Source organism: Nannospalax galili, unplaced genomic scaffold (assembly GCF_000622305.1).
Source record: "Nannospalax galili isolate Female #2095 unplaced genomic scaffold, S.galili_v1.0 scaffold302, whole genome shotgun sequence".
In the NCBI taxonomy this organism is placed as follows: domain Eukaryota; kingdom Metazoa; phylum Chordata; class Mammalia; order Rodentia; family Spalacidae; genus Nannospalax; species Nannospalax galili.
In genome coordinates, this window is record NW_008350120.1 from 2,074,997 (window position 1) to 2,092,253 (window position 17,257).

A 17,257-nucleotide genomic window follows, 5' to 3' on the forward strand; every position below is an offset into this window, starting at 1 on the left:
CATTGCACAACACGGGTACACTCATACATGCAGGCAATACACTCATACAAGTATTAAATAAAATATTTTTTAAAAATTACATTTACTTATTTGTGTGTGTGTGTGTGTGTGTAGGTCAGAGGACAACTTGGGGGAGCCAGTTCTCTCCTATCATATGTGTCCCAGGGATCAAACTCAGGTCATCAGGCTTGGCAGCAAACCCTCTTATCCACTGAGCCATCTTGCCAATGCAAATGTTTATACAAGAAAATCTGCAGGCACAGCCAGTGTACATGGGAACACAGGGTGAAGGACTGGGTCAGGCTTCAGTTAGAGGAAGGTTCCCTGCAGAAAGGGGCAGGCCTTGGGTCTGGAAGGATTTAATACAGGTTTGTCTGGAAAACCCTGCACAGGGAATGACTGTGAGTAACAAAAGATGGCAAATGATTCCATTTATGTAGAAAATGCATGTGAAATCACAAAGACATGACAGATTGAGATTTAAAACAATTATTTTTTGAGACAGTGTCTTATGTAGCTCAGGCTGATCCTCCTGTTCCCACCTCCTGAGTGCTAGGATTGCAGGCATGTCCACCAACCTGGTTTATGTGGTGCTGTGGATCGAACGCCAGGCCTTGTTCATGCTAGGCAAGCACTCTACCAACTGAGCTACATACCCAGCCTGATAAAAATATTTTCAAAATATATTTGTTATTGTGTGTGCATGATGTATATGTATGAGTGCCTTTGTCACATTTAATACTGATGACATTCTAAGTCAGTGCAAAGCTCCCGTGGTGTGAGGGAAAAAAGGATGACTTCCTACATGGGACCACAAATGCCCTAAGACACAACACGTTTGGAGTTTGCATGTTGGTTTCTCATTTTATGAAGAATTCCAGAGTTAAGCCAGTGAAATAACTTTTTATATTTTTTTAAACGTTTATTATTTTTAGCTAGGCATGGTGGTGGACGCCTTTAATCCCAGCGCTTGGGAGGCAGAAGCAGGAGAATTTCTGCGAGTTCAAGGCCAGCCTGGTCTACATAGTGAGTTCCAGGTCAGCTGGGGCTACAGGGAGACCCTGTCTCAAAAAGACCAAAAACAAAATTATTTTTATATTTTTACATGTATTGCCTGCATGTAGGTAAGTGCACCCGTGTTGTGCAATGCCTGCAGAGGTCAGAAGAGGGTATCGGATCCCCGGGAACTGGAGTTATGGACAGTTGTTAGCTGCCATGTGGGTGCTGGGATTCGAACCCAGGTCTTCTGCAAGAACATTCAGTGTTCTTAACCACTGTGCCATCCCTCCAGCCCCCAAGACTTAGTTTTTATTATTTGTAATTGTGTGTGTGTGTGCGTACATGCGCGCATAAAAGCAGTATGCATCCTTAATGGCTGAGCCATCTCTCTTGCCCTGGAATAATTGTTTTAAATCAATACAGTGCTTAAGAAAACCTGAAAGAAGGAGGGGCTGGAGAGATGGCTCAGCAGTTAAGAGCGTTGGCTGCTCTTGCAGAGGACCTGGATTTGGTTCCCATTTCCCACATGGCAGCTAACAACCACCTGAACTCCAGTTCTAGGAGACCCAATGCCATCTTCTGGTCTTTGTGAGCATTGCACGCACATGGTGCACCTACATACATGCAGGCAACACACACATAAAATAAAAATAAATAAAAATTTGAGACATGGTCTCCTTAATGCCTCAGCTGGTCTGGATGGAACTCACTATGCAGATGAGGCAGGCCTCGAGCTCACAGAGATCCACCTGTTTCTGCTTCCCAAGTGCTGGAATTAAAGTCAAAAAAAATTTTTTTAATAAAGAAAACCTGAAAGGAGATCTACCAGTCGAGTTAATATTTTTTCTCCCCTCCCCCCAATTGAGTTAATATTTAAAAAAATTTTTTGTTCTGTAAAATATCTGTAATTAACATGTTTTTAAAATTTTATTATTTTTATTCAAACTTGGGTCTTTTGCATGAACATTCAATGTTCTTAACTGCTGAGCCCTCTCTCCAGCCCCAATTAACATTTTTTATCAGAATATAAAATACACAATTATTTGAGTTAGGAAAAAATATTTTTGTTTATTTGAGACGGTCTCACTCTGTAGCCCTGTCTGGCCTCAAACTTGTGCCAATGCATGCTCTTGCCTCAGCCTCCCGATGGGTCTTTTGCATGAACATTCAATGTTCTTAACTGCTGAGCCCTCTCTCCAGCCCCAATTAACATTTTTTATCAGAATATAAAATACACAATTATTTGAGTTAGGAAAAAATATTTTTGTTTATTTGAGACGGTCTCACTCTGTAGCCCTGTCTGGCCTCAAACTTGTGCCAATGCATGCTCTTGCCTCAGCCTCCCGAGTGCTGAGATTACAGCCATGTGTCACTATGCTTGGCTAACGTGGTCGTATTTTAAATTGCAACAATTCCAAGAATTTCATCTACGAAATTATACACGGTTACATGTAAAATATTCACACATAAACTATCCTAGCTTATGTCTTCCAGATCAGACAGATTGTCTATGCCAATGACTTGTGAGTGGATGGAATCTCAGGGGTGTGAGATTGCGACAACTGCCTGGTCCCCCAGGTGTCCTTAGTGAGCTCCCATGAAGTTCTGGGTCTAGGAGCAATCCCTTTAGCAAGAGAGAGAGAAGCAACCTTCCATATCCAGTCCAGTCTCACAGGCCTAGGACTTGGTGCAAGCCTCTGTGGGTCTGTAATTCTTGTGTTTTGCATGTGTTTGAAGCCAGCTGCTGTGGCCAGTGTTGGTGAGTTTGGCGTCCTGATTCAGTGGTCTGTCCCCACCACCTTGTGTGCCCAGGTGGCTGCAGCTGGGAAAACACCGGAGGAAGTTGCTTCCTGCAGGGAACCTCTTCAGTGGCATCTGCAGCACAGTCTCCGTTCTTTCAGACGTGTTTGCACTTTTTTTTTTTTTTTTTTTTTTTTTGAGACAGGGTCTCCCTGTAGCCCAAGCTAGCCTGGAACTCACTATGTAGACCAGGCTGGCCTTGATCTCATAGAGATCTGCCTATCTCTGCCTTCTGAGTGTCAGGATTAAAGGTGTACACCACAACACCCAGCTAATGTGTTTGTATTTTTCAACTTTAAAATTTATTTATTTAAATTTTCCTTTATTTTTTATGTGTATGAGTGCTATGTCTGCATGTATGTAAGTGCACCTGTGTCATGCAATGCCCACAGAGGACAGAAAAGGGTATCTGATCCTCTGGAACTGCAGTTAAGGACAGTTATTAGCCATCATGTGGGTGCTGGGATTTGAATCTGGATCCTCTGCAAGAGCAGCTAGTGCTCTTAACCACTGAGCCATCTCTCCAGCTCCATAAAATTTATTTTTATTTTATGTGAATAAGTGTTTTGCCTGCATATGTGCAAGTGCACCCATATTGTACAATGCCTGTCTCGGCCAGAAGAGGGTATCAGATCCCCTAGAACTAATCTTACAGTTCTTAGCTGCCATGTGGGTTCAGAACCAAACTCCAGTCTTCTGCAAGAGTAGCCAGTGCTCTTAACAGCTGTGCCATTTCTCCAGCCCTGAGTTTGCATTTCTAAAAAATTTATTTATTTATTTATTTATTTTATGCGTGTATTGCCTGCATGTAGGTAAGTAAGTGTACCCATGTCGTGCAATGCCTGCGGAGGTCAGAAGACGCTGTCGGATAGACAGGGTCTCCCTGTAGCCACATCTGGCCTGGAATGCTCTATGTAGACCAGGTTGGCCTTGAGCTCAGAGATCCACCTGCCTCTGCCTCCCAAGTGCTGGGATTAAAGGTGTGTGTCACCATGCCCAGCTATTTTTATTTTATGAGTGGTTTGCTTGCATGTTAGTAAGTACATCCTTGTCCTGAAATGTCCGAGGAAGCCAGAAGAGGGCACTGGTTCCCTTGGAACCAAAGTCACAGATGGTTGTTAGCTGCCATGTGGGTGCTGGGAACTGAACCTATATCCTCTGCAAAAGCAGCCAGTGCTCTTATGAGCCATCTTTCCAGTCCCCTGAGTTTGCATTTTTATAAGCTGGAGCCTTGATGGGCGCTGTCCTGCCCTCAAGAAACACTTCCTGCTGTCCTAGTGAAAAATGTGATGTTTCTCTTTAATTGAACAAATCTCTTCGACACTTTGACACTGCATCTTTCCTGTCAGAACTTTAAACTTACTGACAGTCCTTTCCTCACCAAATTGCACATTGTTCTGCCCCACTTGCTGCTCTTCTGGTATAGACCGGAGGAGAGCAGTGTGCAGTAACCACACCACAGCCTGAATATTCTCCTGTCTTTGAGATTTCCTCCATCAAACAAATTAGTCCACTGCTTTTGAATTCAGTCTGACTCTAGTTCTCAGGGTCTGGGCAGAGTACAGTCGGATTCTTTGCCTGAATGTGACCTGCATGGCCTCTAGTCCAGTTCCTGATAGTCTTTTGTTTCCTTTTGAATCCTCCTGAGCTGGGAATTCACATCTGTTCACATCTCTATTGGCATTATGGTCTTCTACACTCCTACCAAAATGGCTCATAAGGCTCTGCTTACACGCCCTCCAAACCACATAGTCAGGTAATCACAACAGTCTCTGTATTCAAATACCTGAAAAATAGCAATTTAAGTTAGGAAGGGTTTATTCTGGCATATGGTTGGAAGGTGTAGTCCTTCATGATGGAGGAGGCAGGGCAGTGGGTGTGAGGTGAAGAGTCACATCACACCCACAGTCAGGAAGCAGAAAGATGGGTGCTTGTGCTCGGATGGCTTTCTGTTTTTCCCTTTTCATTCATTCTGGGACAGCAGTCCATGGAATGTTGCTGCTCACAACAGGGGTGAGCTCCCCCCTCTTGGTAAGACCTCCCTGGACACATCCTCACAGATACATCCAGAAGTGTTTCCTAGGTGATTCCAAATCCAATGAAGTTAACAATCAAGATCAACCATCACATCTATTTTTATGAAAAATTGAAATATTTAGGTTGTCTTTAACAAGAGCAACTCACTCATAATTTTTCTCTATTTGAGACAGGGTCTTATGTATCCCAAACTGGGCTTGAACTCAATATGTAGCTGAGGATGACTCTGAACTTCTGGTTCTTCTGCCTCTAACTTTAGGGTGCTGGGATTACAGGACCATGACACCATGGGCATTAAAAAAAATGGTGCTGAGAATTGACCCAGGGCTTCATACATGCTAGGCAAACACACTACCAACAGAGCCACATCCCCAGTCCTTGTTCAGAACTTTAATTACTAAATACTTGGTGCTAAAGTTTACAGGGGAAAGCTGTCTCTAATTTAGATTTACAAATATTTGTTGCAGGCACATGTGATTTGGCCAAAAGTCAAGAAACACTCTCAAAGAAGTGTATTGTATTAGATTAAAATTCTGTAGGGGAAGAATGGGAATAAAAGCTAATGAAAGTAGGAATAATATAAAATTATGACTGCTAAACACAAGCTTTACTTTTTAAATTTACTTTAGATTTTAAAAACTTGTGGCAGAGGCTGGAGAGATGGCTCAGCGGTTAAGAACACTGGTTGTTCTTGCAGAAGGCCTGGTTCGAATCCCAGCACCCACATGGCAGCTAAGAACTGTCTGTAACTCCAGTTCCAGGGGATCCGATGGCCTCTTCTGACCTCCGCGGGCACTGCATGACACGGGTGCACTTACCTACATGCAGGCAACACACACATATACATAAAATGAAAAAAATTAATAAAATTTTAAAAAAGTGTAATAGACATCTGTGTTTAGTGTGTGAACCATCTCAAGCATGTTAAATACATACGTGTTGTTATGCAAACAATATCAGAATCTTTCGTCATGCAAAACTGAAACTATACCCCATTGAACAGCCCCATATTTGCTTCTCCTCCAGTCCCTGGCCATCACTTCTGTTTTATATTTCTGAAATGGAGGTCTGGCTGGCTATATTTAATAATTTTTTTTTATTTTAAAATGTTAATATGGGGGCTGGAGAGTTTGGAGAACCCACAGAATAAGCCTGGCATCCCACACACACTGTTGCCCCAGGTCCAGTGGGAGTAGAGGCAGGAGGATTGCTGGGCCTCCATGGCTTCTGGCCCAGCTGAGAAAATGCAGGCCCCAGGTTCAGGGAGTGACCCTGCCTCAAAGGAACAGGTAGAGAGAGTGATGGAGGACACTCTTCTGGCCACCATGAGCACAGAGATGTGTGTATCTGCACATACAGATGTGCCTACACATGCACACACAAATAAGTGCATATTTTAAAAAACGTTTTTAATTGAAATTTTGTGTGTTTAATAAAGTCATCTTTATACCCTTTTCCCTTTGGGTACCCTCTGATAGACGACCCCCCCCCCACACACTGGAGTTCATACATTCTTTTGTGTTAAGGCCTATCATGTAAAGTTAGTGTCCCCAGATGTCCCGAGGTGTAAGTTCATCTAGAGGGCCTATCTAGAGCCCTCCCTTTAAAAAGATCAGCTCTTCCTCACCCAGCATTAATCAGCTGCCAATAGTCTAAGATTGGGCCTTGCTGTTCACTTCTATAATTCTGTGCTGGGTTTTTGTCTGCTTGAGTTTGCATGGGTCTTGTATATACTGACACCATTGTTGTGGGTTTGTATGAGAAGGGTCCCAGGCGCCGGTAGGACTCTCTGTATGTTCATGTACCTCCTTCCTGGCTCTTACTATCTTTCTGCTCCTTCTTCTACAATGATCCCTGAGCCCTGGGTGGATGGATTTTAATATAGGAGTCCTGTCTTAAGGATTCACACTCTGAAGACTCTTATACTCGGAATTTTGGCCATTTGTGACTTTTTGCATTCCTGGTCCTCTGTTGCATGAAGGAGCTTCACTGATGAGAATTGAAAGATGCGTTAGTGTTTTCTTCATCCCTTGTTCTATGTTCCATGAGCCTTAGGTATAGAGGTTGTATCCTAGATGTGCCACTTAGGCTTGGGCAATACATAGACAATCTCTGTGTGTGACCAGTTGTGGAACTCTGTAATTATCAACTTCTTTGATGAGTGGTGACTGGGATACTTGTCTATAAATTTAAGGATCCATACCAATAAGTACATCTTTGAAAAATGCTAATACATAGAGCTGGAGAGATGGCTCAGCAGTTAAGAGCACTGCCTGTTCTTGCAGAGGACGTGGGTTTGGCTCCCAGCACCCACATGGCAGCTAACAACCATCCTTAATTTCAGTTCCAGGGAATCTAATGCCCTCTTCTGACCTCTGTGGGCATTGCACACACATAGTACACTTACATACATGCATACAAAACACTCAAACACATAAAATAAAAATTAAAAAGTCAAAAATTAAAGCAAAAATGTTAATATGCCAGAAATGAAATACTTTATCAATTAAACTAATAATGAAAAAAAATTCTTGGAAAACCAAAACATTTGAATAGATATAGAATTCCCCAAATTTCTTTCAGGGAGAATTGGAGTACAAAGAGTTCAAGGAGGGCTGGAAAGGTGGCTCAGTGGTTAAGAGCACTGACTGCTCTTGCAGAGGACCTGGGTTCAATTCCCAGTACCCACATGGTGGCTGCGAACCATCTTTAACTCCAGTTCCAGGGGAATCTGACGCCCTCTTCTGACCTCTGCGACAGTGCACAACACTGGTGCACTCACATACATGCAGGCAATACACTCAGACACATAAAATAAAAATAATAAAATATTTTAAAAAAGAGTCCAAGAATTGTAATTCAGTTTCTGTCCTGTCCTATATTTGGTATTAAAAGACATTTATTGTGTAGTGTATCAGCAAGATTCAAAGGCCCTTTCCTCCCTTTCTGGTTTTTTTTTTTTTTTTTTTTTTTTTTTTTTTTTTTTTTTTCAGGGTCTCCCTGTAACCCCAGCTGTCCTGGAACTCACTATGCAGACCAGGCTGGCCTTGAACTCACAGAGATCCGCCTGCCTCTGCCTCCCAAGTGCTGGGATTAAAGGTGTGCGCCAGCACTCCTGGTTCCCCTTTCTGTTTTTAAGGGCAGGCTCTTGTGACCAGCCCTGGATGACCTGAATGAACTTAAGTCTCCTGAGTGCTGGGGTCACCACATGTGTCACAATGGTTCTGCTTAAAGGCTGAAGACTCTTGACACCCAACTGTAGAATCTGTTGTCCACACATTTTATAAATTTATCTAGATTTTATTTTATACTCATTTCTGTTTAGATTTATTCCTGCATAGATGCAGTATATGTGAGTGCACACATTGTGTGTGTGCATGTGTGCGTGCGTGCATGTGTGTGGAGGCTGGGGCTTGACGTCCGCATCACCCTCCATCACTCTGCACTTTGGTTTGAGGTAGGGTCTCACTCTAAACCTGGAGCTTGCTGTTTCACATGGACTGGCAGGCCAGCCAACTACCAGGACCTGCCTGTTTCCCTTTACCTCCAGTGCTGGGGTTACAGAGGTGTGCCGCCATGCCCAGCTTTTATGTGGGTGCTGGAGTTAGAACTCGGGTCTTCCCCTTGCACAGCAAACACACTACCCACTGAGCAATCTCTCCAGCCTCTATTTATTTAGATTTCCAATGCTCTATTTACATACAGTCTTGTGGATACCTATTGTGTGTAGTCAAGAATGCATGGTACCCTATAATTGGTCTGTGGCATGCTAGATTTATATATAATAGATTCAAATAGATAAGACTGATCTAGTAACATAACTGACTGACTTAAGTAAGGTTAACTGTATCCTCCTATAATTACACTAATATGAACTGACAGAGGTAAAATAGTCTTTAGAGTTCATCCAGCTAGAAAAATACAGAAGAATAAACTAAGGGATAGCAAGTCAATCACCTGTTAATTAAGCTCCAGGAATTAAGACTCATTTTAGAGATGTCAAAGACATGGGCTGTGTGGCCATCCACAAAGATTCCTTCATCTTTCAGAGGAACCCTTTAAGAAGTTTCAAAATAAATGAATGGAACCCAGTAATTTGAAACTCAAGTGCTGTTATTTCTACAAGACCCTGGATTATACGTTCATTTTTTCCTCAGAAAAAAATAACATTTTCATTTCTTATATTTTATTTATATTACAGAGGGCATGCCAATATTAATTCAAAGATTTATCCATTAGATGCAAAAATGTTAATGCAATATTAAAAATGAATTTAAATGAAAGCAAGGGAATATTACATTAAGGTTCCCATGGAAACGCTTACTGCACTCTCCAGCTAGAGTTCATACGCTTATTGGTACAGGCTCAATTTGAAGAGATTTGAAGAAATGTAGGTTAATGCATGTCAATTCAAGACTTCAGCTGCACCATGGTATATAATACATCAGACTAAGAATACATCAACTATTAACCCATGTTCTCTAGACCTATCAGATACAACTTCCCAGTTCCGGATGACTTGTGGGCATCCACGTGAATCGTGCAGTAGTCTGCCGTCTACATCGTGGCTGAAATCTGTCTCTGATTCCTGAAATACTAACAGAGGTTGGGCAAGAGATTTGCTCCTCAGGGGGAATTTCAAATTTCAAATTACAAATTCTGCTACACTAGGCAAAAATAGAAACTCGCCAGTTCACACAAATTAAAATCCACAGTCAAATGGTGCAGACTCATGGATGCTCCTCCAACCCTACCTTGACGACTTTTCTTACAATCTTTAACCATACAGATTAGTGTCCCGAAAATGCAAAACCAGAAACATCCTTTAACTAAGCAAGACCTCTTGCTGTTTTTTTAATTTAAAGGACATACCTGGATTATCAACAAGTCATATATAAGGATTTAGGAAAAATGTAAACAAATGAAGTGTCAGTCGTAGGCGTGGGGTAAAACCAAGCAAAGAAAGGGCTGTGAAATGAGCAGATTAACACACACTGAAAACTGGGCAGGTGCTGTACACTTGGGATCCCAGTGCACGGGAGGCGGAGGCAGGAGGAGTTCAAGGCTGTCCTTGGCTGTCACAGGGACGTCAAGGAAAACCTGAGCTGGAGAACCTGTCTCAAAACAAAACAACCCCCCCGACCCCAAATAAAGGCCTAAAACAGAAATAGGGCTTGGGAAATGGCTCAGTTGGTAAAGCAAGCAGGTAAGTGATTCAGCACTGGGGTGTGGGGACAGGAGACGGAGTGGACAGCTAAGGGTTCGGGCTACTTTCAAGGTGATGAAAATATTCTAAAACGAAATGATTGCACAACTTAGAAGACACTAAAGCACCCAACTGAATACATTTTTGGTTGGTGCCAGGGATGGAACCCAGGGCCATATACATGTTAAAATGTGCTCCATCGCTGAGGTACATCACCAATTAGTGTACTTTAATGATAGGTGAAATGTCTTTTTAAAATTGTCTTTATGTGTATGAGTGTACTGCCTGCATGTGAGTACACCTGCCCTGTGATGCCCATGGAGGTCAGAAGAGGGAGTCAGATTTCCTTGGAACTGGAGTTACTACCGTGTGGGTGCTGGGAATTGAACACAAGTCCTCTTCAAGAGCAGAGCTAACTCTTAAATGCTGAACCAACTCTCCAGTCCAAAATATGTCTTAATAAGACAATCAAACAGTTATTATATTAGCAGAGCACAGTGACACACACCTTGAGTCTCAGCACTCAAGAGGCAGAGGCAGGCAGATCTCTGTGAGTTTGAGTCTAGCCTAGTGTACAAATTAAAAACAGAAATTTAAAGATTCAATGCTAGGATCCACAGGAGGGAGGACATTCAATGCTTATCTTTCTGGATCTGAGTTATCTTAGTATGCTTTCTAGCTCCATCCATTTACCTGCAAATATCACTTTTCTTACAGCTGAATAAAATTCCATTTTGTATAAGTCATCAGTTGATGGACACCTAGGTGGTTTCCTGTCCTAGCTCTTGTGAGTAGAGCAGCTACAAACACGGATGATCATGTGTCTCTGCAGTAGGAAGCAGAGTTCTTTGGGTGTATGCCCAGCAGTACAGTTGGGTCAGATGGCAGATCTGTTTCTAGCTTTCTGAGGAACAGCCACACTGATTTCCAGAATTGCTGCGTTGATTTGCACACCCACCAGCAGTGCATGAGGGTTCCCGGTTCCCCACGTCCTCACCAGCGTTTGCCATGTGCTTTCTTAAGTATGGCTATTACCACTGGGGTAAGATGAAATCTCAAAGTTGTTTTGATTTGCAATTCCATGATGGCTAAGGATGGTGAACAACTTTAAAAATATTTCTTAGCCATTTGTATCTTTTCTTTTGAGAACTCTCTGTTCATATCCATGGCTCACTTTTTAATAAATTTTTTTTTTTTACTTTATGTGTATGAGTGTATTGCCTGCATGCATGTAAGTGCACCCATGTTATGTAACATTCGTGTAAGTCAGAAGAGAGCATCCAGAGCTCTAAACTGCTGAGACACATCTCCAGGCCCTGCCTCCCCTCCCTCCCTTCTTGAGATAAGGTATCCCTGTAGCCTCAGCTAGCCTGGAACGCCTATGTAGGCTAGGCTGGCCTCAGTGTCACAGAGATCCACCTGCCTCTGCCTCCCTAGTGCTGAGATTAAAGGTATGTGCCACCATGCTCTGTAGCTCATTTAAAAAATGTCTTTACTAATTTTTTGTATATTTCATATAGAACAGCTCAAAAATCCTTAATCATCTTTATACCCCATACCCACTGGTACCTTCCCACAGCCCCCCCATCCCCCTACTGGAGCCCATATACTCGGTCATCCCTGTCAAGACCACTGGGCTGTTAGTCTCCCCAGCGGTTCCCAAGTGCAGTCCATCCACTGAGTCTAGTCAGCCTATCTAGAGTCCCTTGTTTTAGGAAGCTCATCTCTTCTTTATCCAGCAGCAATCAGTTGCCAATATTCCTTGAGATAAGATTGAGGTCTATTGTTTATTTTTCCAGTTCTATGCTGGGTTATTGTCTGCCTGAGTTTGCATGGGACTTGTGTATACTGACACCATTGCCATAGAATCATATGAGCAGGTTTTGCACACATGCAAAATGTAAGAATTACAGACTCACAGAGGCTTGCACTGAGTCCTAGAAGGCCTCTGAGACTGGACTGGATATGGAAGGTTGCTTCTCTCTCCCTTGCTAAAGGGATTGCTCCTAGACCCAGAATTTCATGTGAGCTCACTAAGGACATCTGGGGGACCAGGCAGTTGTCACAATCTCACGCCCGAGATTCCATCCACTCACAAGTCACTGGCACAGAAGTGTTTTCTGATCTGGAAGACACAGGCTAGGTTAGTTTATCTGCGAATATTTTACATGTAACCGTGTTTAATTCAGTAGATGAAATTCTTAGAATTGTTGCTGTAATTTAAAATATGACCACGTTAGCCAAGCATAGTGACACGTGGCTGTAATCTCAGCACTCGGGAGGCTGAGGCAAGAGCATGCATTGGCACAAGTTTGAGGCCAGACAGGGCTACAGAGTGAGACCGTCTCAAATAAACAAAAATCTTTTTTCCTAACTCATAAATAATTGTGTATTTTATATTGGGGCTGGAGAGATGGCTCAGCAGTTACGAACACTGAATGTTCTTGCAGAAGACCCGGGTTCAAATCCCAGCACCCACATGGCAGCTAACAACTGTCTGTAACTCCAGTTCTAGGGGATCTGATGCCCTCTTCTGACCTCTGCGGGCATTGCATGACATGGGTGCACTTAACACGCATGCAGGCAATACACACATACACATAAAATAAAAATAAATATTTTTTAAAAAAACATTAATTGCAGATATTTTACAGAAAAAAATTAAAAAAAATATTAACTGGTATATCTCCTTTCAGGTTTTCTTAATAAAAAAAATTCTTTTTGACTTTAATTCCAGCACTTGGGAGGCAGAAACAGGTGGATCTCTGTGAGCTCAAGGCCTGCCTCATCTGCATAGTGAGTTCCAGACCAGCTGAGGCATTAAGGAGACCATGCCTCAAAAATTTATTTTTATTTTATGTGTGTGTTGCCTGCATGTATGTAGGTGCACCATGTGCGTGCAATGCTCACAAAGACCAGAAGATGGCATTGGGTCTCCTAGAACTGGAGTTCAGGTGGTTGTTAGCTGCCATGTGGGAAATGGGAACCAAATCCAGGTCCTCTGCAAGAGCAGCCAACGCTCTTAACTGCTGAGCCATCTCTCCAGCCCCTCCTTCTTTCAGGTTTTCTTAAGCACTGTATTGATTTAAAACAATTATTCCAGGGCAAGAGAGATGGCTCAGCTATTAAGGATGCATACTGCTTTTATGCGCGCGTGTACGCACACACACACAATTACAAATAATAAAAACTAAGTCTTGGGGGCTGGAGGGATGGCACAGTGGTTAAGAACACTGAATGTTCTTGCAGAAGACCTGGGTTCGAATCCCAGCACCCACACGGCAGCTAACAACTGTCCCAATACATGCATACACGTAAAAATATAAAAATAATAAATATTTTTTTAAAGTCTTTTTTTTTTTTGGTCTTTTTGAGACAAGGTCTGCCTGAGGCCCCAACTTTCCTTGGCACCTTCGTACCCTCTCCAAAGCTGTGAGCTTCCTTCAGGGAACTGGCTGCAGGTCAGTCCCAGCTCTGTTGCTCCAAATCCTGTGTTCGAAGTATATTCTGTCTTTGGCAGCAGAGTCTTACCCTCAAGTTCTGGGAAGCCATCACAGGCTGTAGCAATAGCCTGAGTAATTTTGGAAGTCTTGGACCACCTGGCCAACACCTCAAAGGAAGGTGTCTCGTGTCTGGAACTGTTTCCTATCATGAGTCTCCAGCTATATACAGGCTCATGTAGAGATAATGTATGTAGAATTTGTCAGTGGGCTGTTGGACTGATATGGTTCCCTCTGGTTATTTATTTATTATTTATTTATTTCGGTCTTTTTGAGACAGGGTCTCCCTGTAGCTCCAGCTGTCCTGGAACTCACTATGTAGACCAGGCTGGCCTTGACTCACAGAGATCCGCCTGCCTCTGCCTCCCGAGTGCTGGGATTAAAGGTGTGCGCCACCATGCCCGGCTTACCCTCTGGTCTTTTAAAACTAGCCAGGCATTATTTATCTCTCCTCCCCCTCCCCCGTCTAACCCTTCGCCATGGTTTCCCCATTTAAAGTGCTCCCATTTCTCCCTTGATAATACCCATCACCTATGGTAGCTCACTTTTTAATTGTGTCTGTGTTTAGATTTTTGCATTTTTTTTTGTATATTCTAGACCCTCTGTCAGATGTATGGCTGGCAAAGCTTTTTCCCCATTCTGAGGCTGTCTCTTCGGTCGATTAACAGTTTGTTCTGCGGTATAGAAGTGTTTTAATTTCATGAAGTCCCATTTGTTGAATGTTGGTCTTGTTACCTAGGTAACCAGTCCTATTCAGAAAATCCTTTCCTGAGCCCCTATCCTGAAGTGAATTCCCTCCTCTTTTTTCCTAGAAGTTTCAGGTCTAAAAAGGTATCAAAATGCATTCATTTTTCTACAATACCCTATAAGAAATTTCTGAGATTGATGCAATGTTTGTGCAAGCTGCAGCCACCTTGTTGTGTGAACACAAGGACATCATCTATCATTCTACTGAGAAAGCTTTAGCTCAACTCTCTCTGGCTGTTAGCATGCTAACAGGTATGTTTATACCTCTTTCCCAGCACAAACGGCAAGCATTTCTCAGGATGTATGTAACTTTCAGGGCCCACTGCTCTGAGCTGCGGTCTTTGCTGCTTTCTTACTAATGGCTACTGTTGGCTTTTGTTTTGAAATGAGGTCTTTTAAAAAAAAAATTTTATTATGGGGCTGGAGAAATGCTCAGCAGTTAAGAGCACTGGCTGCTCTTGCAGAGGACCCAGGTTCAGTTCCCAACACCCACATGGCAGCTAACAACCATCCATAACTCCAATTCCAGGAGAATTCCTCACCCTCTTCTGACCTCTGAGGGCATTACACAACACAGGTGCACTTACACACAAGCAGGCAATACACTCTTACACATAAAAAAAATAAATAAATAAAAATTTTAACTTTGTGTGTGCGTCTATGGTACATGTATGCAAATGCCCTTGGAGGCCAGAAAAGGGCATCAGATCCCCTGGAGCTGAAGTTACAGGTAGATGTGAACCACCTGTAGTGGGTGTTTGGACTGAATTGCAGTCCTCTGCAAGAGCAGCCAGTGCTCTTAACCACTGATTCATCTCTAGTCCCTGAGAAGCATTAAAAAAAAAAGAATGGATTATCACATGTATTTTTAAATTTTATGTTTTTTAAATTTTAAAATAAAATTATTTTATGTGTATGCATGTATTGTCTGCATGTAGGTAAATGCACCCATGTCATGCAACGCCTGCAGAGGTCAGAAGAGGCTGCCGGATCACCTGGAACTGGAGTTATGGACTGTTGTTAGCTGCCATATGGGCGCTGGGATTCGAATCTGGGTCTTCTGCAAGAATAGTCAGTGCTCTTAATCACGGAGCCATTTCTCCAGCCCATGTATGAGTGTTTTACCTGCATGTATGTAAGTGCATCCATGTTGTGCAAAGGCCACAGAGACCAGAAGAGGGTGTCAGATCCCCTGAAACTGAAGTTACAGACAGTTGTTAGCCACCACGAGGGTGCTGGGAATCATTCCAGGGTCCTCTGCAAGAGCAGCCACTGCTCTTAACTGCTGAGCCATCTCTCTAGCCCCCGCGTGCATTGTTAAAACTAGGTTCTCACAGTGACCCTCGGAACAGTTTGCTTGTGAGAAAAGTCTGCCAAAATCTCAGGTGTTTTCAAGGTGGACAAGAGAAATAAACGAAACAGCCATTTCAAGGCCCATCACCACTGGCTTGCACTCTTCTCTTCATCCCATCCTTCGCCCCTACACCTGCTACCCATGTAATTTACAATGTGCCATTTTTTCTTTAAGAATGATTTGTTTAACAAGTATTAAAATTTCCATAGTGCTCACAAAGTCCCATTAGTATAACTTTTAGTTTAAAGGAATTTTTTATTAACCGGTATTCTTAATTCCATCCATCAGGTCAGAGAGCGAATCTTTTTAAGACAGTAACTAAGTCTTTGGTCCAGCATGTTAATATACAATTGACAATTTAAGTTAATACAAAAGTTCATTATTTTTTAATCATGTTCCTGAGAATAAGTTATAAGCCTGTGAATAAGAGCCCATTAAATTAACACTTCATTTGTACAGCAGAGAAAAGGAAAATCCTAACAGTCGAGGCTAGATTCTGCAAAGCTTGCAAAGCTTTTCCTGTACGCTCGCCACACATTTCAGACTGCAGGGTTGAAGAAAGGAGGCTGAATTTTTGTGTCTTCTCTAAAATAAAAAGCAGCAGCACTCTGAAATAGTGACAGATTTTGCAGATCACACAACCTGCCCCCCCCACAGGGGAACATTATATTGCAATTATTTATAAATTACTTCTCTGTAACATATATTGCACATAACAAAAATATCCAACAAAAATTGGACCAGTGAGTTGGTTCAGTGGGTAGAGGTGGGTGTGCACAGGCCTAATGACTTGGGTTTGATTCCCAGATCCTACATGGTGGCAGGAGCGAACTGATTCCCTAGACACACACACTTTTTTTTTTAATTTAAAAAATATAAAAGGGGCATGCTGGAGAGATGGCTCAGTGGTTGTTACGAGCACCAGCTGCTCTTGCAGAGGACTTGGGTTCAGTTCCCAGCACCCACACGGTGGCTAACAACCACCTGTAACTCCAGTTTCAGGGAATCCTATGCTCTCTTCTGACTTCCGTAGGCACTGCATAACCTGGGTATACTTACATAGGTGCACACAAAACACTCAGACACATAAAAACAAACAAACAAACAAATAAATAAATAAATATCCACAGGGGCGGGGGGAGAGTGATGGTGAGTGGTGGCACACACTTTATCCCAGCATTTAGAAGGCAGAGGCAGGAGGATTCCTGTGAGATGGAGGCCAGTTTGGTCTACATAAAAGTTCTAGGCCAGCAAGGGCTAAAGGAAGACATTGTCTCAAAAAAATGAAAATACACACACACAGACACACACACACAGAGCTGATGGCTCAGTGGTTAAGAGCACTGGCTGCTCTTCCAGAGGACCTGGGTTTGGTTCCCAGCACCCACATGACAGCTAACAACCATCCAGTTCCAGGGGATCCAATGCCCTCTTTTGGCCTCTGCAGCCACCTGTACACACATGGTACATATACACACACTTAAGCACACACATATGCATATAAAATAAGTCTTCAAAAATATATACAAAAATAAAAATGGGGCTGGGTGTGGTGGGGTACACCATTAATCCCAGCACTTGGTGTGTGTGGGGGGGTAGAAGCAGGTAGATCTC